The sequence below is a fragment of the Lissotriton vulgaris genome, chromosome 8, assembly GCF_964263255.1.
Source record: "Lissotriton vulgaris chromosome 8, aLisVul1.2, whole genome shotgun sequence".
NCBI lineage: Eukaryota > Metazoa > Chordata > Amphibia > Caudata > Salamandridae > Lissotriton > Lissotriton vulgaris.
This window is the reverse complement of record NC_141696.1, coordinates 102,812,307-102,836,416: the sequence shown is the minus strand read 5'-3', so window position 1 is coordinate 102,836,416 and position 24,110 is coordinate 102,812,307. Positions and strand designations below refer to the sequence as shown.

At 45.7% G+C, this 24,110-nt stretch overlaps 1 protein-coding gene across 1 annotated transcript in view; it reads left to right on the top strand.

The window, feature by feature from the left end:
• Window positions 1-213: 213 nt before the first annotated feature.
• Window positions 214-24,110, top strand: part of LOC147693535 (ecto-ADP-ribosyltransferase 5-like) — a 323,762-nt gene continuing 299,865 nt past the window's right edge. Inside the window, exon 1 of the mRNA XM_086933752.1 lies at window positions 214-360. The gene's annotated coding sequence lies outside the window, so the exon portion shown is untranslated. The remainder of the gene's footprint in view (window positions 361-24,110) is intronic.

Sequence of the window (24,110 nt, the reverse complement as noted above, 5' to 3'; positions counted from 1 at the left end):
GTTACAGAGGGCCGGTTTTGCAGCATAGCAGCAATATGGCCCCCAGCAACAAAAGATTCCCCCCCCACCCCCCGCACCCCGCCTGCCAGCTATTTGCCAGGGCCGGTTTCGGTTCCCAGTTCGGCCTGAGCATTATGCATCCTGTGTGGAAAGAGGAAGTTTCACTTTCAGTTATGGATGGGTAAATACTAGTGTGGGTGGGGTTCGCAGAACGGATACCATTATATAAAACCTGCCACGACAAGGAGCAAAGAACAGACAAAGTGTAGGCTGGTAAAACGGAGTGAGCTTCAAAACCCCAAGAGCTGATCTAGAAGTGAAGGCGCACTGGAAAACAAGATACTTTACTGCAAAGAACACGTGAGTACTGCTGTGGCTGCCTCGGCATTTAATAAAGGTATCTTACTGTAACCTGCCATGGCACACTTACTGTAGCATGCAGGGCGTGCACCGCAGATGGATTCCACTAATCTTCCAGTTTGCTGTATCATTTTATAAAAGCAGCTTGTGTCAAGCACACGGGTTTTCTAGAGGGCGGGTCCTGTGTTGCTATAGAAATGGATATGGAAGGCTGAAGTACATATGCACATGCTTTCACGATGCAGCTTCTAAATAACACTACAGCTTCGCAGTGACAGGCAGATTAACGATAGGAAAAAAATATATTTACACTGCAAATGGAGAGAATGAGAGAGCTGGCGCAGGTGGATCAATGGATCAATGGATGGGCGGATGGGAGACAGAGAGAGGGGCGTCAAAGTCCTGACTTGGGGGACTGGAAGTGCAGAGTGGGCATGACTGTGCAGTGAGTGCAGGGGCGTGGCTTGGTTGTTCATTTTATGGGGTTGTGAGCTACAGGTTCTCCAAAGACCATGCTGGCATCATCATGTTAAAATACATTATAAAGGAAGCAGTGCAGAAGGAGAGTTTAATTGAGGGTGGAAAGGGAGCGGAGTGCAGATTGTAAGAGGCACTTAAAACACAATATTTTGTAAAATAAGAACTTTATAACAGAGATGACAGACAGAAGACAGTTTGTGCGTGCGCAAGTGTGTATCAAAATCCTAGGTGAAATGGGACAGACTCCTTACCATTCCCCACTCAAAACATATGTACCCGACTATTCACTAGAGAATGCATTTATTAAGGGGATGTAACACGCCCCTTGAAGCTATGCCCCTGTGAATGCGGTGAAATTCTGAATTCACAGCATAGTGAGAGAGAAATGTTAGGGATAAAAAAAGGAAATCAAGAGGGGGAGTCAAAGAAGGGTTAGTGGGAGCTCAAAGGTGAAAAAAGAGGAAATACAACAAAACTAGAGATAAATAGCACAAAACAAGGGCTAGAAAATGTATGGGAGATGCAGGAGACAGCATGCGGCAAGGACGAAGAGTAGAAAAAACACGAGGGAGAGTCCAGAGTGCAAGGAAGAAGAGAGGAGAGAAAAGTGACAAGGTAGAGAGAATGCGAGGGGGCAGGTAAGTGTTAGAGAGAGCATTAGAGAGACAGAAAGAGAGTGGATTTTTGTGTGGAGCACCTTTGCAAACTACACATATATTGCGTGACCTGTGTTTGCAGGCCTTAATGTGGAGTGTCTACAGCATACGTGTTTGAGAGCATGGCCAAGACTGAAAGAGATGAGGTTATGTGTATGGTCTGGCTTGACAGCATACCTGTCCCCAGACAATTATGTAAGCACCATTAGAGAGGGGCTTTGGATCTGCTCACATGTTGGAATACAGGGGGACATGTAGTAGAAGTTGTGTGCTTCCACAAAAAAGTGCTTGCCCTCAAAACAGCTGTGATCATTTTGTTTATTTATCTAGTTGCCGAGCTTGCACTTTCAGGGGCACACATATGACATTGTAATGCTATTGAAGTGCCTTTGATAACTAGATAGTTTATGGTTATTTCTTTGGCAGCAGCACAGATGGGAGAAGGGCATTCATTACCTACATGGGTGTTTAGGTCTGGTATGACACTGCAACTGTTGCCTGACCTTTTAACATGCACCAATATTATTCTAAAGTTCTTAGGTTCCACAGAAATACATATTAATTCCCTGGTCATTTACTTGTAATGCTTCACATGCCTTTATAAGGTTCCTTTAAAGCTAGACCTATTGGGTTTGCCAATGCTTGTTTTAGATCTACAGCTAGAGGCAGTGCTAGCTGTCTCCCAGAGGTTATACCATAAAAGCAGAGAAAGGGACAATGGGTCGGCCACCCTCAGCCATTGGGTATTGTGAGTGTCATCCAAACTTTGAGTAACTCACATCACTACCAATTGTTTTATCTGTCAGTCAAGATATGATGCAGGTAGGTTTCCTTTTATGACATGATGGCATTATATATTTAGAGTCCGCATATGGAGAGGCTGGCAATGCCAAGGAGTCAATTTAAGCCGTAGCATAATTCGTAAAAAGAAATAAATAATTGCCATGGCCCAAAGGTATTTTAGGAGTTCCCCGCAAGTGCCCACTAATGATGGAATTGTCTCTCACTACTAGCCCTACTTTATTGTGACCTAGGATGTCTCACTACTTGTCCGTAGTTGTGTAAGCCTTTTCTATAAGCAAATATGATGGGAACCCCTCAAGACTTGATCAAGCCAGGGAAGGAGGGGAGTAAAGCAATATGACAAGAAGAACAAATTTCCCTTACCTACCACATAGAAAAAGTATAACAATGAATCAAAAAAATGAATGAATCAAATATTGGTGACAAAAATTAAACCATGATTTACAATATTTCAAAAAATATACAATTTATTCCATGATTATAAATATAAATTTGCATCAGTTTGCATTCCTTTGTGAATTCATCAAGATTGATTTGCAATTTTTATAAAGACAAAACATTTTTATATATAAAAAATAAAAACACAATAAAGCATGATAAAGTGCAGATGAGTCAGACATATGTGCCAAATTCAATGGCTACAGATAAATACCTAATTCATTAGAACCCTGGAAAAGAAAAAGAAAAAGATATAATACTAACATTTGCACACATTCATAACATTCACCACATATTCACTCAAGCTACACACACTCCCACAACATTTGAAACAAGGAAGTAAAATCATGAAGCCAGGTCTCCAAGATCAATGTGAGATCCCGCACTTGGTCGACGCGCGTTTCGGCGGCTCAAGGCCACCTTCTTCAGGACCACTTCCAATAGGACAACCCAAGTTTCCAGGGAGTCTACAATGTATAAAAATTAGTGTGTCACCAACTAGTAAAATATCATTTATCCATTTACATTGTTGAAAACAACGAGGAGACATCCCGATACAGTCGACCAAGAGAACAGATTAGAAGGAACAACTGAAGTGATCCCTACACATAGTCACAATACTAGTACGACAACACAAAATTATTAAAAAAACTCAGTGATTTATTAAATCAAGTAAGCCAAAGTCTTTATGGCACTATTGTCACTATCACAATCTATCCTCAGTGTAGAGATAGTGGACTCCCTATAGTCAATTATGTATGCACAGGTACTTACACTTAAGAACAGGTATTGGCGATTCAGATGAAATTCTGATGGAAAAAATCCAAATGTATGGTTCAGATGTTTATTTTCTATCTATCTTCCAAATATTAATCTGAAAGTGCAAGATGTCAGATGGTTTACAAAAGAAAAAATCTACCCATACCTTAACTCTACCTACTATCAAGATGGAGGACAAGGTAACTACAATACCAACTATAATGGGTACCAACGTAGGAGGTATACTAATTTCTCTGACTCAGGATCATCAGGTTCAGATGGTGATAATTATCAAGATTCAGGTAATGGTCAATTTAATTCCAGACCTTTTAGAGGTAGATCTACCCAAAGAACATTTCATGGGAGGGGTTTTTTACCCAGGGGCCCATATCGAGGAAGGAATGTAAGATGGCAGGACCAGGGAGCCCAGCAACAAATGAGCCCTCAACCTCCTCAGCAATATGTGAGGACTCACAACCAACAATACTGGTGGTAGATGACAATTATCTCTCTGCTACTAATACCGAGGGGGACCTACCAATTTATAATTTATCATCTATTACATTGAGACCAGAAGACACTCAGTTGTTGAGTAGAGGCTTATCATTTGTCCCCAGTATCGGTCTCAACAAATTTAAATTATATGAAGACCTTTTCGCCTTCTTTAGGAAGGTCAGACTTAACAGATTTTTCTGCAACCGGGCCCCTTTGGAGGAAGTTAACAATTTATCCAGATGCAAACCTCCATCCACCCTTACTCCCACACTTGATATGGTGGATCCTGAGGTACGTATCTTTGAACAAAGTGTACTTCGCGACACTGCCCGTATTGTTAACAACCCATACAAACCGTCCTTCAACCTATCTAAGTCAGAAAACATGTCCCTAAAAAGAATGAAAGAAGATCCCACTCTCATGATTAAACCTTCTGATAAAGGTGGCGGGATCGCCATCTTCGATAAAAAAACCTATGATCAAAAAATGACTGGGATGCTGTCCATTACTGATCACTATAGACCAGCTCAGCGTAGGGAACTTGAGAGACTTAATGCCCAGATTCGTGACATGACACTGGCAGCCCTTACTGAGGGATACATCTGTGACGACGAATATGTTTTCCTCAATAAGACCTGTCCAGTCGTCTCTGCTCTTTATGGTCTACCCAAGACACATAAATCAGAAACTGATCCTCCCATGAGACCTATAATATCAACTATTGGTTCTAGCACCGAACCCCTTTCCAAATTAAATTCACTTTCTGGCTTGTGATTGGCTGGAGCTGGCTAGTGTGCCTGGCTCCAGAAGTCAGGATGGGTCTGCCCCGGTGGTGAATGGGGAGATCTGCATGTTGATGGCAGGGAGGGACTGCACCTGGGACCTGAATAGGGCTGGGTTTTCCCTACACAATGCTGGCTCCACCCCCTGTGGTGCGACTGATGACCGTAGCCTGGCCAGTGAATGGGGAGAGGGGCTGAGCAACAGAGTGCTCCAGAACCAGCTGCATCTGGTTTTTCTCCCACCCTGCACCCTAGGGATTTTGTGTATAAAAAGAGGCTGTGACCTCCTGTAAAATGTTCTTGTGCTCAACTTGAATCTACCAGGGGCGTGCTAGCAGGGGTGACTTCCTTGCCCTGATTTAGAATGGTGGTTTCTGCCTGGCTTTGGCGCAAGCCTCAGCTAACCAGAAATCACCATTTCTAACACCCATTACCGAATCTTTGGACTTAAAGTGTAGAGATGATACGTGACTACGTGTATGCTTCTCAGTGTTTTAACCCTCTCTTCATCTTCATGTTGTCCTTACATCTTATCCTCTGGCATAATCTAAGGCTACCTCCTAGTCACTGGTCTAGGTGCTCCGTAAACGGGTAAAATAAATCAATTTAAAATTGAAAGTGGTTATTACCATAAGAAACTCCAATCCCAGCAGTGAACAGGTTAAACGAGGCTTCCCCTCCAACCTTCTACTACTCCAAGCTGCATCAGGCATCTGATATAAATGTACAACTCACAGGCAGTGAGAACAGATGCGTGGGGAGGTGTATTATTATGTTAAAGCCTATGCCCTCCCAACTGCAAAACAATCCCAAGCAAGGAGCAGAGCAAGGCACAGTCCAGCTCACTGGCAAGATCCATCTTCTCAAAGTGTCTTCCAATAGTTTCCTATCCCACCTTCCAGTGCTGAAACCACCCACCTCACAACCTCCAGGTTTACAAGCATCCACCATCTCGTGGTGAGAGCCTCATGTTTGTTGAAAACTGGATAGAGCCTATTTTTGCTCAACATGCACAATCATCTAAAAAGATATTTATAGCTGGCTTTATTCTCCATTGGGGCAATCCTTGTAACTCAACTGCCTCCCTAGTTGGCCGCAGGGGAGTCTACGAGCCTATGCATCCAGTGAAGCCTCTAGAGGAGCAGGAGACCAGCGATGCAGCGGGCTGCTGGCAAGTTCTTTTTTTCAGGTGGAGCATCAGCGAGCATGCGCTATGTTCAAGACCTGCTGTATTCACTCTACTGAGTGTAATTACACCTGGTGCTTCCCATTGGTTCAGAATCCCATCTCTCTTATTTCCTCGCCCCTCATTGGCCAGTGCTCCTGATACATCACTTCCATTTTAAGTCAGGAGCACCGGCCAACTACAATTTCCTTACACTGTAGTCCTTTATCTTTTTCTTTGGAGGCTACTTATTTTATAAAACAAATTTAACAAGCGCCCGCCCCGTTGAGTGCTTTCACGTCATGGTGGCCGTGCCACTTTGTTTGCACGCAGGTCCTCCATCTTTTTCTGTGGGGGCTTCCTATTATTATTTTTTAACAAACGCCCCCCATTGTGCGATTTAATGTAATGGCGGCCGCACCACTTTGTTTACACCCAGGTAATCGAAAGAAAAGTGCATGGCCGCTATTAAAATTTTGGACCCTTGCTGGAAGTTCAAAAGTTATCTGCAGTGACGATAGAATAATTTCTGGCATGACTCCACTACCTGTGCTGCTCACAAGGAAAAAGCATGGGTAACTCTTCTTCAGTTTTATCATCGGAGGTTTTCCAGTTAAACTTAGATCATTGCAAAAAAAAACAGCTGCACCCTGGCTTCCCTGTGAGTTTCTGTGAAGAGCGGCTTGTCGGCGTCTCCCCAGCTCTCTCTGTTCTGCTCTTACTCATGGCCACCTTCACAGGTTAGTGACGTTTCTACATTTCCGATGTGCAGAGTTATGTGGAGAGCATGAATATAATTTGTTTACTATGACACTTTTTACAGATAATAGTGCTGTATTACACATTAGTAATATGAATCTTTTTAAACGTGTGCTTTATGTCTGTTTGCAATCGAATGTGTTTTAGGTCTGTTGACAATCTTATGTGCCTGATGTCACACGTGGTGCTCACCTGAAAAGGGATAAACTGCGTAGCATATTTAGAGTGAATCAAATGGCCCTGCAGCTTAATAATGTCACATTTGCTCAAGGGCAGATTGAAAATGAGTGTTTGTGTTAGGGAATACACTGTATGGTGAAATGAGCACTTTTATCTTTTTCACTATTTTATTATTCTTAGTAAGGCACCAGCCAATCCCTCAATATTGATTTTATTTTGGTGCGAATAATACATAGCATTGAAACATTCTGCTTTGTCTTAGATGGCAATGTAGGACTACATGCCAAACAAACCTGAAAGTTTGGTGAGTCAAGTGTGTTACCATTTATGCATGATCTTAACATATTTCCACTCTACATATTTAAAATGTAGCGGGTAACCAGGGCTGGACTGGTAATTCCATGCCCCGGGCAATCCCCGGTAGGCTGGATGGGGTGGGGGCGTTTTATAGACAGGGGGCCAGTTTTGTTTTCGGTCCATGATGTGAGTCAGACAGACTAGTCTGTATCTGTCTGTCTCAGACAGACTACTACTCTGTGTCTCCGCTCCTCTGTGCGGTGCGGGGGGAAAAAGCACAACTGCAGTGGTGCACCACCCATGACCAGGTGCAGCCAGGTGAATTTAATAATCAAGAGGCGGTGTGGCAGCGCGCAGATGCTGCTAACCCTAACAAACCCTAAGTTACAAAAAGTGCCAAAACGCTTTTCAGCATGGATTTTCTCCAAACCACTTTTATCCGGTATTAGACCTTCCCAGCAATGCCCCAAGACCTGCCAACCCACCCGCAAAAAAGCACAACACCCCCAAACAGGCAAAAAGCAAAAATGGAAAATCTCATACTTATTTTCGGCCTTCTTTCAATTCTGTCCAAATGCGCTGTGCAGCTAGGTCATAACTCCACTTTTCCACCATGGATTTCCTGAAAAAGAAATGCAATCAACATTAGACTGTGCCAGCAGTGCTTCCAGACCCCAAAACCCACCCCCAAACACCAGGAACCCCCCAAAACAGCACCCCAAAGACAAGCAAGTGAGCAAAAACGCAAAAACATTTTCCTCATGGATTTTCTCCAAAACACTTTTTCCGGTATTAGACCTTCCCAGCAATGGCCCAAGAGCCGTCAACCCAGGCGAAAACAAGTAGAAGACCCCCAAACAGCCAAAAAGCAAAACTACAAAAATGGGGACTTGGAAATTTTCTGGTAAATTTCCAAAATCACTCCACGCGCGCTCTGCAGCTAGGCCCTAACTCCCCTTTGCCACAATGGATTTGCTTCAAACCTTTGCAATCAAAAGTATCTATACCCAGCAGTGTTCCTGGACCCCAAAACCCACCCAAAAAAACCTGGAAGCCCCCCAAACAGCACCCCAAACACAGGCAAGTGAGCAAAAACGCCAAAAACATTTCACCATGGATTTGGTCCGAAACACTTGTTTCCGATATTAGACCTTCGGAGCTATGCCCCCAGACCCCTGCAGCCACCCGCAAAAAAGCAGAACACCCCCAAACAGGAAAAAGCAAAAATGGGCCTACTACCTTCAATTCAGTCTAAATACGCTGTGCAGCTGGGCCCTAACTCCCCTTTCCCACCATGGATTTTCTTCAAACCACTTGCAACCAAAATTACACATTCCCACGAGTGCTCTAAGACCCCAGAACCCAGTTGCAAACATCTAGAACACCCCCAAACACATGCAATACTGCTGCTAACCCTAACAAACCCTAAGTTACAAAAAGAGCCAAAACACTTTTCAGCATGGATTTTCTCCAAACCACTTTTATCTGGTATTAGACCTTCCCAGCAATGCCCCAAGACCTGCCAACCCACCCACAAAAAAGCACAACACCCCCAAACAGGCAAAAAGAAAAAATGGAAAATCTCATACTTAACATATTTTCGGCCTTCTTTCAATTCTGTCCAAACGCGCTGTGCAGCTAGGTCATAACTCCACTTTTCCACCATGGATGTCCTGAAAAACAAAATGCAATCAACATTAGACTGTGCCAGCAGTGCTCCCAGAACCCCCAACCCACCCCCAAACACCAGGAACCCCCCCAAACAGCACCCCAAAGACAAGCAAGTGAGCAAAAACGCAAAAACTTTTTTACCTCCGATTTTGTCCAAACCACTTTTATCCGGTATTAGACCTTCCCAGCAATGGCCCCAGAGCCGTCAACCCAGGCGAAAACAAGTAGAAGACCCCCAAACAGCAAGAAAGCAAAACTACAAAAATGGGGACTTGGAAATTTTCAGGCAAATTTCCAAAATCACTCCACGAGCGCTCTGCAGCTAGGCCCTAACTCCCCTTTACCACCATGGATTTTCTTCAAACCACTTGCAATCAAAAGTATCCATACCCAGCGTTGCTCCAAGACCCCAAAACCCACCCACAAACACCAGGAAGCCCCCCAAACAGGCCCCCAAAAACGCTAAAGTGAGCGAAATGTCAGAAAATGCAAAAACTTTTTCCTCATGGATTTTCTCCAAAACACTTTTTTACGGTATTAGACCTTCCCAGCAATGGCCCCAGAGCAGCCAACCCAGGCAAAAACAAGTAGAAGACCCCCAAACAGCCAAAAAGCAAAACTACAAAAATGGGGACAGAAATTTTCAGGCAAATTTCCAAAATCACTCCACGCGCGCTCTGCTGCTAGGCCCTAACTCCCATTTGCCACAGTGGATTTACTTCAAACCTCTTGCAATCAAAAGTATCCATACCCAGCAGTGCTCCCAGACCCCAAAACCCACCCCCAAACACCCGGAGCCCCCCCAAACAGCACCTCAAAGACAAGCAAGTCAGCAAAAACGCAAAAAAAATTTCACCTCCGATTTTGTAAAAAAACACTTTTATCCGGTATTAGACCTTCCCAGCAATGACCCCAGAGCCGTCAACCCATGCGAAAACAAGTAGAAGACCCCCAAACAGCCAAAAAGCAAAACTACAAAAATGGGGACTCCACGCGCGCTCTGTAGCTAGGGCCTAACTCCCCTTTGCCTCCATGGATTTGCTTCAAACCTCTTGCAATCAAAAGTATCTATACCCAGCAGTGCTCCCAGACCCCCAAACCCACCCACAAAAACCTGGAAGCCCCCCAAACAGCACCCCAAACACAGGCAAGTGAGCAAAAACGCCACACACATTTCACCATGGATTTGGTCCAAAACACTTGATTCCGAAATTAGACCTTCCAAGCTATGCCCCCAGGCCCCTGCAGCCACCTGCAAAAAAGCAGAACACCCCCAAACAGGCAAAAAGCAAAAATGGGCCTACTACCTTCAATTCAGTCCAAATACGCTGTGCAGCTAGGCCCTAACTCCCCTTTTCCACCAGGGATTTCCTGAAAAACAAATGCAATCAACATTAGACTGTGCCAGCAGTGATCCCAGAGCCCCCTACCCAGCACCGCAAATCTAGAACACCCCCAAAGAAACCCCCAAAGAAACCCCCAAAAACATGGCAAATTGCGCTTTTCACAAAAACCAAACAGCAATTGGTTTCAACAGAGACAGACAGCCATTGCTGTCCACTGCAACATGCCATCTTCTCATTACTTATTACTTGTTCTACTTTTTGTCCGCATCTTCTTCGGAAAGTGAGGGCCCACAGGGCAGCCTCTCCTTTAAATTTCAGAAGTAGGTCTGTCAACAATCAGCAAGCATGTAGTCAGTCAGTTATTTCAGTCCCACTTGAGGGGACTCGTCTACGAAGACAAAGTTTGTTTTTTCTCCATAATCCATCCATCTGCCTTGAGGGAAATGGATAGGGGGAGTCTGGCGGAGGAGGATAGAGGAGCATGATTGAGTTGTGAACGTGTGAACATTTGAATGCAGACTGCGGCACCTTCAAATCAATAAGGAAAATAAGATGAAGGCAGTGCTGATGATGGACTTATTGTGATTAGGTGATTAGAGTTTTTTTGTTGTGGTAAAAGTAGCAAAACAAAGAAAGACACACAGGAATGAAAGTGAATAAGTACGGAAAAAAGGAAGTAATTTTCAGGCCTCGGTGTCAGGGAATTAGAGCTCGTCCTCCAAGTCTACGCATTGAGACGGGAATAGGTCTGGTGACCGAGAAGAACTTCCGTTGGCGTCACCAAAGTCGGTGTCCTCTTCTTCCTGCGTGCATTCACGTATTTTGTAATCGGGTGGTATGAAGTGCTGATTCATCTTGATTATTGTTAACCTCTCCACATTTTTGGGCAAAAGGCGGGTTCTTTTTGAAGTAACAATGGCACCAGCAGCACTGAAAACACGTTCAGAAGACACGCTTGCGAGTGGGCAAGACAAATAATTTAGAGCCAGGTTGGTGATCAGTCGCCATACAAAGCTTTTCGTATACCAATATCCCAATATCCCACCTCCCTCAGCCAGAACCCACCTGCCAGCACAACGGACCCCACCGAAGCAGCCAACAACCTCACGCAATGGATCACCAACTGCGCAGACGTCCTTGCACCACTGAAGACCACTCCCAGCAGACACGGCAGCAAGAAAGCCTCTTGGTTCACAGACGAACTCATGAACTCCAAGAAGAACTGCCACACCCTCGAGAAAGCCTGGCGCAACGACCAGACCACAGTCAACTGGACTGCCCTCAAGCACGCCACCGGCAAACACCACCAGCTGATCCGCACCACCAAGAAGACAGCATTCAAAGAACAACTGGACAACAACGCCCACAACAGCAAGGAACTCTTCAGCATCGTCAAAGAGCTCTCCAACCCCAACGCCGGAAACAACGACATCACTCCCTCGTAAGAGCTCTGCGACTCACTCGCACTTTCTTCCACCGCAAGATTGCTGAAATACACAACAGCTTCGGCGCTCCGACCACGCACCCTACCACCAAACCATCGCCCCCCACCACCACCCTCAGAACCTGGACCCGGGTCAGCACCGAAGACACTATCCGCACGATGAACACCATCCACTCCGGATCCCCAACAGACCCCTGCCCCCACCACGTCTTCAACAAGGCCGACTCCATCATCGCACCCCAACTCAGAGACATCATCAACGCCTCCTTCAACACCGCCACCTTCCCGGAAAGCTGGAAGCACGCCGAGCTCAGCGCCCTCCTGAAGAAACCAACAGCGGACCCCACCGACCTCAAGAACTTCCGCCCCATCTTGCTCCTCCCTTTTCCTGCCAAAGTCATCGAGAAGACCGTCAACAGACAGCTTGCCGCCTTCCTCCAGATGAACGAATCCCTCGACCACTCGCAGTTCGGCTTCCGAGCCAACCACAGCACGAGACCGCCCTCATCGCAGCCACGGAAGACATCAGATCCCTGCTCGACAATGGGGAAACAGCGGCCCTCATCCTCCTGGACCTCTCCGCAGCGTTCGACACCGTCTGTCACCGCACTCTAGTGCAGTGCCTCAACAACACCGGTATCCAAGAGAAGGCGCTGGAGTGGATCATCTCGTTCCTCGCCGGAAGAACCCAGAGAGTCCGCCTCCCTCGTTCAGATCCGAGGCCACCAAAGTCATCTGCGGCATACCACAAGGATCTTCACTCAGCCCCACCCTCTTCAACGTATACATGAGCCCCCTCGCAGCCATCGCACGCCAACACAACCTCAACATCATCTCCTACGCAGACGACACCCAGATGATCCTCTCCCTCACCAACGACCCAGCCTCCGCCATAACCAGCCTTCACGAGGGGATGAAAGACGTCGCCGAATGGATGAAGAACAGCCGCCTGAAACTGAACTCAGACAAGACGGAAGTCCTCATCCTGGGACCATCTCCCTCCGCCTGGGACGACTCCTGGTGGCCCGCCGCCCTGGGCTCCACTTCCAAGCCAACGGACCACGCACATAACCTGGGATTCATCCTGGACTCCTCCCTCTCAATGACCAGACAAGTCAACGCCGTATCGTCATCATGCTTCAACACCCTGCGCATGCTCCGAAAGATCTTCCGTTGGATCCCCACTGAAACCAGGAAGACGGTCACCCAGGCACTCGTCACCAGCCGACTGGACTACGGGAACGCCCTCTACGCCGGAACCACGGCCAAACTTCAGAAAAGACTCCAACGCATCCAGATCGCCTCCGCACGGCTCGTCCTGGACATCCCCCGACACAGCCACATCTCCGGCCACCTGAGAGACCTGCACTGGCTTCCCATCAGCAAGAGGATCACGTTCAGACTCCTCACCCACGCACACAAAGCTCTCCATGACCTGGGCCCCAAGTACTTAAACGACCGCCTGACCTTCTACACGCCCACCCGCCAGCTACGGTCGGCCAGCCACACCCTCGCCGCCGTCCCACGCATCGGCCGAGCAACCGCAGGTGGAAGATCCTTCTCCTACCTGGCAGCCAAGACATGGAACTCCCTCCCCATCCACCTCCGGCTAACCCAGGACCATCTCTCCTTCAGGAAGCAACTCAAGACCTGGCTTTTCGAGCAGTGACGGCCCCCCTCCCCCAGCGCCTTGAGACCCCCCCCGGGTGAGTAGTGCGCTATACAAATGTCGTGATTGATTGATTGATTATGACAGACTCTGTTGGGTCATCCAGATAGGCCTGCACCACCGACTCAAGGTTCTCCAGGGTTGATCCACTTTGCGTACCATCTGCGACCTTTTCATCAGTGGACCGAGCTAACCCTAGCTGAGTTAGCCAATCCCCTTCCGACAATATTTGTTTGTGGCCTGGTGCAGGTGAGGATGATGATATGGTTGCTGGTGTCGTTAACGGCTGTGAGGGAAAGTGGCTCTCTTCGGCCACGGATTGAGAAGTGGAACTTGATGCCGGATAGCCTGCTGATTCAGTTGTACTTGTGCTGCCTCCTTGAATGTTTTGCCGGTCTCTTTCGAACCGAGTGGCTGACACAGCTAGCCAATGTTTGTACTTTGAAACATCTGCTTCATCAAAAGGAATGAATACTTTGCTAGCCACTGCCTTTTTGTACCGTGGATCAAGAATAGTGGCACAAATGTAATGTTGATCTGTATGTATCTTTTTAAGCCTTTCATTGTCAAGTAGGCGCCTTAATAACTTCTCCACCAAATCATATGCTTCTCGCTTTTCACCAACATCTCGGAACGTTGAACACACCTCCTTCAGTTGGTGCTCTAGCATGCGCAACAATGGGATAGCTTTGCTCAAAGAACAGTCCTCCCTGCTGACTTCACGCGTGAAGAGCTCAAAAGGACGAAGCATGTCTGTCAGGCTTGCAATTAGCTTCCATTCCTCCAAATCTAGCCTCATGTCTTTATGAGTAGAACCCAGTTTAAAGACAAACTCATGTAATACCTCCCACTGCTCAGACAGACGCTCAAGCATGTAAAAGGTTGAGTTCCAACGTGTTGCCACCTCCTGGATTAGTCCTTTGACTAGCAGTTTACATTCATATTGAAGGCTCCTCAGCTGCTTCCGGGCCTTAAAAGAATGGCTGAAATTTGTGCAGATTTTTCTGCAGATGGTCAGTAATTTGACGACTGGCGCTACTGTTTTCAAGAAGGCTTGCACCACGATGTTAATACTGTGTGCCAAACACGGCACTCTGAAATAGCCGCCGTGCTCCATGGCCTTAACTATATTACTGCCATTATCCGTGGAAACTTAACCAACTGTGCGATTTCTTGGATGCAGCCATTCATTGACCTTCCTGTTAAACCCCTCCAAAAGGTTAAGTGCAGTGTGAGATTTCTCCCTTCCAAACATGCCTACTGTTGCATGTTTGCGAGTAGCTTGAAAAACTTCCTCCGTGTCAACATCTTTGTGTTTTAACTGTTTTTCGACTCCTGCAAAAGAGACCCAATGTGCAGTGAAGCACATGTAATCAAGGGCTTGGCAACTGGTCCACATGTCTGTTGTCATGTGGATAGTGTGAACAGCACTATTCAGAATAGCTGCCACAATCACCTCCAGCACATCTTGATGTAGTGCTGGAATAGCAACCCTTGCAAAATAGGACCTGCTAGGAACCTTCCATTTAGGGCAGACTGTTGCCACCAATTCACGAAAATCCACCCCTTCCACGAAAGAGAAAGGGAGAAGGTCCAGCACTAGCATTTTAGCCAGCTTGGCGTTATACATTCATGGGGCGGCACAACTGCCTACAAAGCTTGTTCCTCCATAAGTAGGGTCACATCAGGAAATTGATATTGAATCAGAGGTATCATCCGAGGAAGGCGCTCCTCCTGATGATGATCCACCATTGGCTACCAGATCCCCAGCAAGAAAAAGGTCAAGGAGGGCTACTACTACTACAAGTTCTTCTTCAAGCCCCCTTCATTCTGATGACCTTGATCCTGATTGGAACCCACAAATGCAGTCTGAGAGTGAAGCACGCCATGAGCCGACAAAGGTAGCTAAGCCTAAAAGGATGGTTCCCGCAGGGCTTCGACTTATGGGTGATGACGACGAACAAGAAGTGGTGTCTTGTGCTGCTGATGCCGTTGGGTGGTTGCGTTCAAATGGCGGTTCTGACCAAAACATGCTGGTAATGGTGGGCTGGACCATTTTACGTGATGATGATGATGATGATGGTGATGCAGACTTCAAACCAGTTAGGCTCAGTGATTTAGTTTTTTGCATTGGTGTCTGTCCCAGACTCTTAGTGGGCCTCATACATGTTGCAGGGGTAGAGGGTTTGGGCGCTACCACTGCAGTGCTGCTGGGTATACCAGAAAAAATGGCTGTCGCTTCTTCACTTCCCCCCTGCACGATCAGCCTCTCATCATCATCAGATGCAATATGAAGGGATACATTTGGATTTGTTTTGGCTTCCTCAATGTCACTTAGGTGCTTATACCACTGGATAGGGTGGTGTAGTTTAAGATGACCTCTCTGGCCTCCGGTACCATAGTTGGAACCAAGCTTACCCCGACTAACTAATACTTTACAAATCGAACAAACGACCATGTTTTCCACCTTTTTGCTAACAGTAAAGAAGTCCCAAACTGGGGACTGGAGATGTCTGCTGGTGGTGGAGGAGCTACTTTGACTTTCAATGCCAGATGAAGTGGAGGATGGGCGTGGCTGAATTTGTTTCTGTAGTTGACTTATAGCACCACTACTTGAGGTAATGGAGGTCGAGCTGGATGGAGGTCCATGCCGGCCCTTCTGACGAGAAAATATGGAAGCTGTAGGTCGTTTTGGTGTTGTAGTTAACTGCGTTGGTGGTGGTACTGTGGTAAATAAAATTACCTGGTCAATTTTTCCGTATAATTATCATTACAAGACAGCTCATAAAAATGAGAGGCAGAGTCCGTGGTATCTGAGTTTTACGGGGTTTATTAGAAAACCTCGAGGTTGGAGATCATGTTCCGTCACCACTAGGGTTCGGGAAGGGATAGTCAACGTTTTATTAACATTACACATTATATATAGTAAAGTAACATAATTGAATCCAATACAGTAGGCGTAACAGGTGAAAAAGAGCGAGATAAGAACACATGTGCGTAATAGGAGGCGTGAAAATAGGCGTACACGAAGGCGTGCACTGTACATGTCAGAGAGACGTCACAAGAATCGTCACATGTGGGTGGGTGCATAGAGAAAGTTACAGAATCAGCAGAAAAGTGCGGATGCTCGCGCAGCTAGCATGACGTGACATAGATGTGGTAACTGGGGAGAACTTTAACACTAGTAGAGGAGACAGAAGTCTGGGATGTCAGAACGACCTGGACCTATAACATATCTGGTATCTTATGTTTGGAGGATGTATTATCTGGAGTAAAAGGTCTCTCGGGCAGAGGCTATTCTATACTGAATGCTAGTGCGTGCATATGTGTCTACGTGTCTACGTGCAGGGCCATGGGCCTACTATGGCAACGGGAACTGTAAATTACTTGCATGGAGGCAGGGAGGCTTGCTCTTTGCTCTGCAGCCGGGGAGATGTTTACCTAAATCACTAGACAGGAATGTATTTTCGAGGAGGCTGAACAGATAACTTGAAGGCAAAACACGGTTTTTGGCAGACAGGCCAGGTTGAGCCAGGCACCGCTTCGCTTGGCAGGGAGTAAGGCAGAGGTCAGGGATACGTGTCCATGCTGCAGCTTTCAGAGGCAGAAGGCAGAAAGGGCTCGGAGACAGAAATCAGGGCCTAGCTCGGCAGAGCCAGGAAAAACGTAAAAGTGTACCATGTAAAGACGTTGGCATGGCATGGTTAGGAACTGAATTATCGATCCATTCATGGTGGATCTGAAAGAGGACATGTTAACGTTGGACGCAAATGTATTTGCGTCTTCATATTCGGTCATGGAGGGAAATTACATGTACTTTAAGCACGTACATGGAGACGTTGGGGTACACGTTAGGGGACATACTTGACCATAAAAATTTCAATTACCTCATTCCCTCCTTGTCCCCTACGGACCCTTCAGGATATATCGATTTTCATGAGTCCATCTATCTGTTCATATAACATCATTTGCTCATCTTTTTTCATTCGAGCACGAGAACGTGGACTTGGACGGGGAATACATGATGTGGCGCACAAGCCGCGAATCGCTGGCCCACATTGGAGACATAGGCAATAACTGAAAACTATGAGTAGGGCTATTCCAAGGAAGGATAGGACTTTCCATCCCCAGGCGGATAACACGCTCCAGAGCCAACCGGACCAGGTCCAGGTGCCTGGATTCTGGTGTATTTGACTAGCAATCTTGTGGAGCCGAGTTATGGCTCTGTATACTGATGGTGCATTATTTGGAATGAAAACACAACAACTGGATCCGATGACTCTACAAGCCCCGCCCCTATCTGCCAGGATGACGTCAAGGACGAGACGATTTTGAAGAACGACAAGTCTCATAGCAGACTGCTCCTCTGTTAAGTTACCTAGGGCAAAAGTAGTTTCATTCACTACAGCTTCAAGTGTTCTGGTCAATCTACGTATCAGTTTACTGTTTGAGACAGTTCCTAAATAGGGAAAGAATCCTTTATTGAAATCTGTGTATTGTTCCCATGGTGTTTCAGTGTAATCGACAATTGGGAGATCTCTCTTGGGTCTAACATGAATGAGATGGGAATTTCTATGGTAATCAGGTGGGGCTAGAAAAATAGGTGGCAATAGGAGTGCAATATAACAAGTACCATCCCAGTCTGGAGGTAAACGTATGTAAGCTGTATGACCACAAATGAAATAGGAATGTCGGGAAGCTTTGAATGTAGACTTGCCTTTATCACTGAATTCAATAACTGTATTACAATCGCTGTGTCCTAAATGTACTGAACCATTCTTTCTAACGCATAGGTCACCTTTCACTGGCAAAACTGTAATTGAAGGTGAGTTTGAACTGGTTTCTGACTGGACATTCAAAATCATGAGGTTAAGTGTAAAATTACCTAATCCATATACTTCGTTTTCTAGATCGGTACCTGTCATTTGGGGAAGACCCTCCTTGTCAGGGAAACATGCCTTATTCATAACTGTGTTCAGGTCTCCCCATATCCAATTACCTTGGGAAACATCGGACTTACTGTCTAGCGAGGACATTAATGTAAACCATGCACCACATGAACCATTATGTGTAAACGGATAAGGAAAAAGAGGCAAGGCTCCCGTCATTTTCTGGTAGGGAGGGAGTCGGCCACATACCCAGCAATTAGTAGCATTGCTGGTCTGGTGAGAATGATGTAACATACGGATGAAGGAATTGTTACGCAGTGCAAGTCGGTAAGAAAGTTCGTGCGGGGGCAGATCACTAAAGGTGTGGTCTGCAGTGTCATTGAAAGAAGAGTGTGCTTGTATAGGAAAATATACATGTAACATATAGCTTAGGCATATAATCGTAAGACTCAGAAAGAACATGATAAGTAAAGTAATGATACATCTGCTTCGCAGATTCTTGCAATATTTCTGTTTCTTGATCTCCTGTCTATCTCTCTCATTATGGGGGTCTAGCTTGTACATGTCAGGAACCCGTCTAACCGCTTCACCCAGGGGGGACTTAAACAATTAAACTGTCTGACTTACTAGACCTCAACTTTAATTTGTACTCCTGGGACGGAGTTTTCTCTACCAGGGGGAGTTTAGTATCAGTCTCTGGAATGTGAAAGTCCTGGGAATCAGTTTTTGGCGGAAGTCCATAACACTTTTTGACGTGGCTCGAATGGAGCCAATTTTTTCTTCCTTCGAGTTTTACAGCAGTCCTCGTTGTCATCAGAACGATCTTGGGTTCCTTCCAACGGGGCTCCAGAGGGCTTGACCTTTCAAAGTTGCGGACGTATACAAAATCCCCAGGGACGATCTTGTGTGGCTTCACCTCGGTGTTGTCTGGAAAGGCTGCTGCGACCTGTGAATGACATGATTGTAGTGCAGACATCAAGGAAGCAAGGTAATCTGTCAGCATATTACTGTCAACATCGGTTAATTTACGAGGCAGAGGCGTCCCCCACATATTCGGTGGCCGGCCAAAAACCACCTCATACGGGGATAGCCCTGTTCTAGAATGGGCTACCATTCGCATATAGAAGAGGGCAACTGGAAGCGCTACTATCCAGTCTACTCCTTTTTCTGCACAGACCTTGGCAAGACGTGTTTTCAGAGTCTGATTGTGTCTCTCAACTAATCCAGCTGCTTCGGGATGCCGAACACAGTGGAACTTCCACTGATAACCTAACAAAAGGGAAACTTGCTTCATGAGCTCGGACGAGAATGGCTGTCCGTTATCTGAATACACGACACGAGGCAAACCAAACCTCGGGAAAAATTCGCGAACCAACTGCTTGGCAGTGGTCACGGCAGTATAATCTGGGACTGGATATGCTTCTGTCCATCGGGATAGTGCACATACAACTACGAGGACATATTTGAATCCTCGACAACGGTCCATCTGGATATAATCCATCTGAAGGACTTCAAAAGGGTGATCAGGAGGATGAAATCCACCTTGCTCTACGGGAATGCCTTTGCCTGGGTTGAACTGACAACAGATCATGCAAGTACGCACTTTCTGTTTTGCTGCTGCTCGTAAATGCTTATTGAACCACAGGTTTTGAATACTGTCTAACATAGCTTTTTCTCCTAAATGTGCAGGACTATGTGCTGTGTTAATGATAACTTGAACCATAGAGTCGGGGAGAAACCAAGTGGATTTTCCCTTCGTCATCCATCCCTGTTCTGTCTGGATCCCTCCTAGTTCTGTCCATTTCTTGATTTCATCTGGGGTAGCATGTGTCTGTATGTCAATTACATCTAGTGCGGGATCCCTAACTGTCATGCAATGTGTTGGAACTACTGTCTTTGTCATATCAGTCGTATGAGTATGAGTCTGTGCTGTATGTTTGGCTGTTCGAGCTGCCAGGTCGTTACCCTAGGAAATGGTATCTGTGACTTTCGTATGTGCCTTACACTTCATGATGGCTATGGCGGTAGGCAAATGTATTGCTTCTAACAGAGCTTGAATGAGGGGACCGTGCTGTATCTTGGCACCGTGGGAAGTTAAAAAACCTCTCTCTTGCCACAGGACTCCGAAGTCGTGTACAACTCCGAATGCATAACGGGAATCTGTGTATATGTTAACTTTCTTGTTCTTGGCTCGAATACAGGCTTGGGTCAGAGCGATGAGCTCTGCTGCTTGGGCAGACAGGGTGTCAATACGATGTGTTTCTATGATTTCGGTTTCAGTGGTCACTGCATATGCGGCCACCAACTCTCCTGTACTGGTTCTCATACATGAACCATCCACATAAAGTGTCAGGTCCGGATCTGGTAATGCGATATCTGTCAGATCTTGTCTGGGTTTTGTCATAGTGTTAATGACTTCCACACAGTCATGTGCCAAAGGGTCTATTGTGCTTACCGGTAAAAGTGTAGCAGGATTCAGTGTGTTGCAGCATCTGATTTCTATGTGTGGCTGGAATAACGTCAATTCATACCCTGTCAGTCGTGCTATAGTCAAGTGCTGAGTCTGTGTTCGGTTTAAAAGAACTTCCACGGAATGTGGAACCTGTACTGTCAATTGGTGTCCTAATACTATGGAATCACTTTGTCTGATTGCTAGAGCTGTTGCTGCTACAGATTTCAAGCATGCAGGCAGAGCCTGGGCTACTGGGTCTAATGTACTAGAAAAATAAGCACATGGCTTGTGTGAACCTGCTTGATCTTGGGTGAGTACTGACAATGCAGTACCTTCGCGCTCTGTGACAAAAAGTGTAAAAGGCTTGCTGTAACATGGTGTCGCTAGAACAGGTGCTTGACATAGGGCTTTCTTCAGGTCGCCAAAAGCATGTGTATGTTCCTGAGTCCAAGGGAGGACAGTCGATGTCACTGCCTCCTGGGTTGTCAACTGTATCAGTGGCTTGGCTAGATATGCGTACTGAGGGATCCATTGTCTACAGTAAGAGGTGAGGCCTATAAAGGCCCGTACCTCCTTTTGTGTCTTGGGTTGTGGCATATGTACAATTAACTGGATGCGGTCAGGTGTAAGCTGTCTCCCCCTCTTGGACAGCAAGTGACCAAGATACACAACTTGCTGAACACGGAATTGCAGCTTCGAAGGAGACACTTTGTGTCCCTTGTCGGCCAGAAAAAATAGGACTGTCAGAGATGCTTGTTCACATTCTTGTTCACTTCGAGCGGTGATCAATAGATCTTCGACATACTGAAGTAGGGCAGTGTTAGCAGGCATGTGGATACTGTCAAGTTGTCTTTTCAGTGCTTGGCTATAGATACTCGGACTTTCCGTGAACCCTTGGGGTGCACGTGCAAATTTAAAGCTTCGGCCATTTAAACTGAATCCGAAAAGGTACTGGCTTTCCGGATCAATGGGAACACTAAAGAAGGCATTCTTAAGATCAATTACAGTGAAGAACACCGCTTCGGAATCAATAGCAGTCAATAGGGATGAAATATCTGGGACCACTGGGAACTGAGGTATGATACATTTGTTAAGCTCTCTAAGGTCAATCACTAGGCGATATACAGGAGGTTCATTTGGATCAGTACGTTTGAGAATCGTAATGATTGGAGAATTACAGATATTGGAGTCAGTTTCTACAACTACTCCGTGAGCAATGAGCTCGTCAATGATTTTCAATAAGGCTGTTACAGCCTCGGGTGGCAATTTGTATTGTCGAATTCTGGGCAGAACAACTCCTGGCTTGAGTGTGACACGATATGGTGTGATATGCATACAACCTACATCAGTCGGACCTTGTGCCCATAAATGCTGTGGTACATTCTGTAATCAGGGATCAAAATCTCTCAACACATAGTGACCCTTGAAGTCACGTAAAAACAATCTCACTCCTTCCGGAGAACAACATATTACAGCTCCTAGAGCTTTCAGTGTTTTAATACCTAACAAGCTTTCTGGACATGACTTTGTAAGCAATAAATCTGTAGTACGAGACAATGGACCAACTGCTAGGGGAACTGGTTTCGATACTTCATTAACGATAGGCTTTCCTGAAAATCCAAGGGAAACATTCTGCGAGCCTGAGAGGGGTGCCCCTGGAACCTCGTCATGACTAATGGTAGTTCTGCTTGCCCCTGTGTCAATCAAAAATTTTCTGTCTTTTCCTAATACCTGACTATGTACATAAGGACCGTCTTGATCTACAGGAATCTCGATGAGAGGCAAACCCACTTCCCTCTCTAGGCTGTTTCATGAATACTGTTGGTAATCTGGATACTCTGACTGTGCATACTGGTACATCTGCTGTGTAACGTGTTGTGTTGCGGCAATGGGCTGGGGCTGTGGTACCGCTACGGTCTGTTGCTGAGCATGCTGTGGAGCAGGTTGCGGATTCTGTTGAATATTCTGTTGAACATGTTCTGGCCTAGGCTGACGTGGTCTTTCTTTCGTTTTGCCTGTAGCAATATTATGTTTCAGAACGGCACAATCACTAATAAAATGACCTGGCTGTTTGCAATAATTGCAATTTCCTTTAACGGGACCTGTAGGATGACTAGTCTGTGTGTTCTGCATGTTACCCCTCTTCTGACCATCTGCTGGAACAGACTGGGCAACTAATACTTTCATTTTAGTGTCTTTCATGCGTCTCTGTTCATGATCGTGTTCCTCTCTGATTCTATTCTGGTGATACTGTAACATTTGTAACATTTGAGAAGGCGTATTTGCTTGCCATGTACTTTCGACTTTCAATACTCTGTTCTTAACCTGGGGTAAGGAATTCTCAACTAATTTGGTTACGAAAAGATGTGGGAATGACTCGCTACTTGTTTTTAGGCCACTGTTAATAATAAAACATTTCTCGAATCTAGAATAAAAATCACTAGTGTCTTCGTCTAGTTTCTGTTTCCAGGCTGAAATTGCATCCCAATCTTCCTTTTTAACTGTCAATAATCTAGGCAAAACCTGTACTAACAATCCTGGTAATGCTTTGGTTTTATCCCCAAGACCCAAACCTGGGGTACGTCCTTTATCTTCATCTTCTAATTCGGTCCAATTAATCTTTTTATCTCCCACCTCCCAATACTTCTCTTTCAGTTTTTCGTAAATCCCTGCTGGCAATAATACTTTTAACATCTTAAGGATGTCTGAATATGTGTAATCGCCCATAAGTAGCATATCTTTCAATTCACGGTGGAATCCTGCGGGGTCTTTATCGTGACAAGGTACTATTTTCTTCATTTCCAATAATTCCATTTTAGTCAAAGGAGTGTATACAAATACACGTTCAAGCGTATCATCTGGCTTACGAATTGGATGTACTTCTCGTAAAGGATTCTGTCTGTCTAGGTGATATGGCTGTCTAACTGGGGGTGGAACTGAAACAAGACGTGGAGTCAGGAACGTACTATATTTGTGACGTTGTTCTAAAATGATATCAATTAAATCGGTACCTAGGCCTCTCCACCTTCTCAGGAGTAAGTCTTGTAATAGATTATACAGGGGACCTGGATCAGACTGTTGGTTTTCATACTGGGTAATGAGATGTTGAGTCATGTATATACCAGCTAATCGCTGTTCTTCTGGAGTAAGACTTAAAAACGTTTGCGCTACTAGTTCATCTTTATATACATTGTCATCCCCGGCCCAACTGCTGACCGGGCTAGTTCCTGATCACGTAAGGTAGTGAGTTCATGATAACCTACTCTCTCTTTCAGGATTTTGTCAGTAACTTGGAATATATGTTCAAGAGAACATTGCTCTGGTATCGGGGAAAGGTATCGTTTCTTGCTTTCTAGACGAATGGGTCTGTCGAAAGGATTACCCAAAGGGTACTGTTTAGGAGGTTTTGCTCTACCTACATACGCTACTATGTCTTGAGTTACTGTAGTAATGGCTTCACGAAC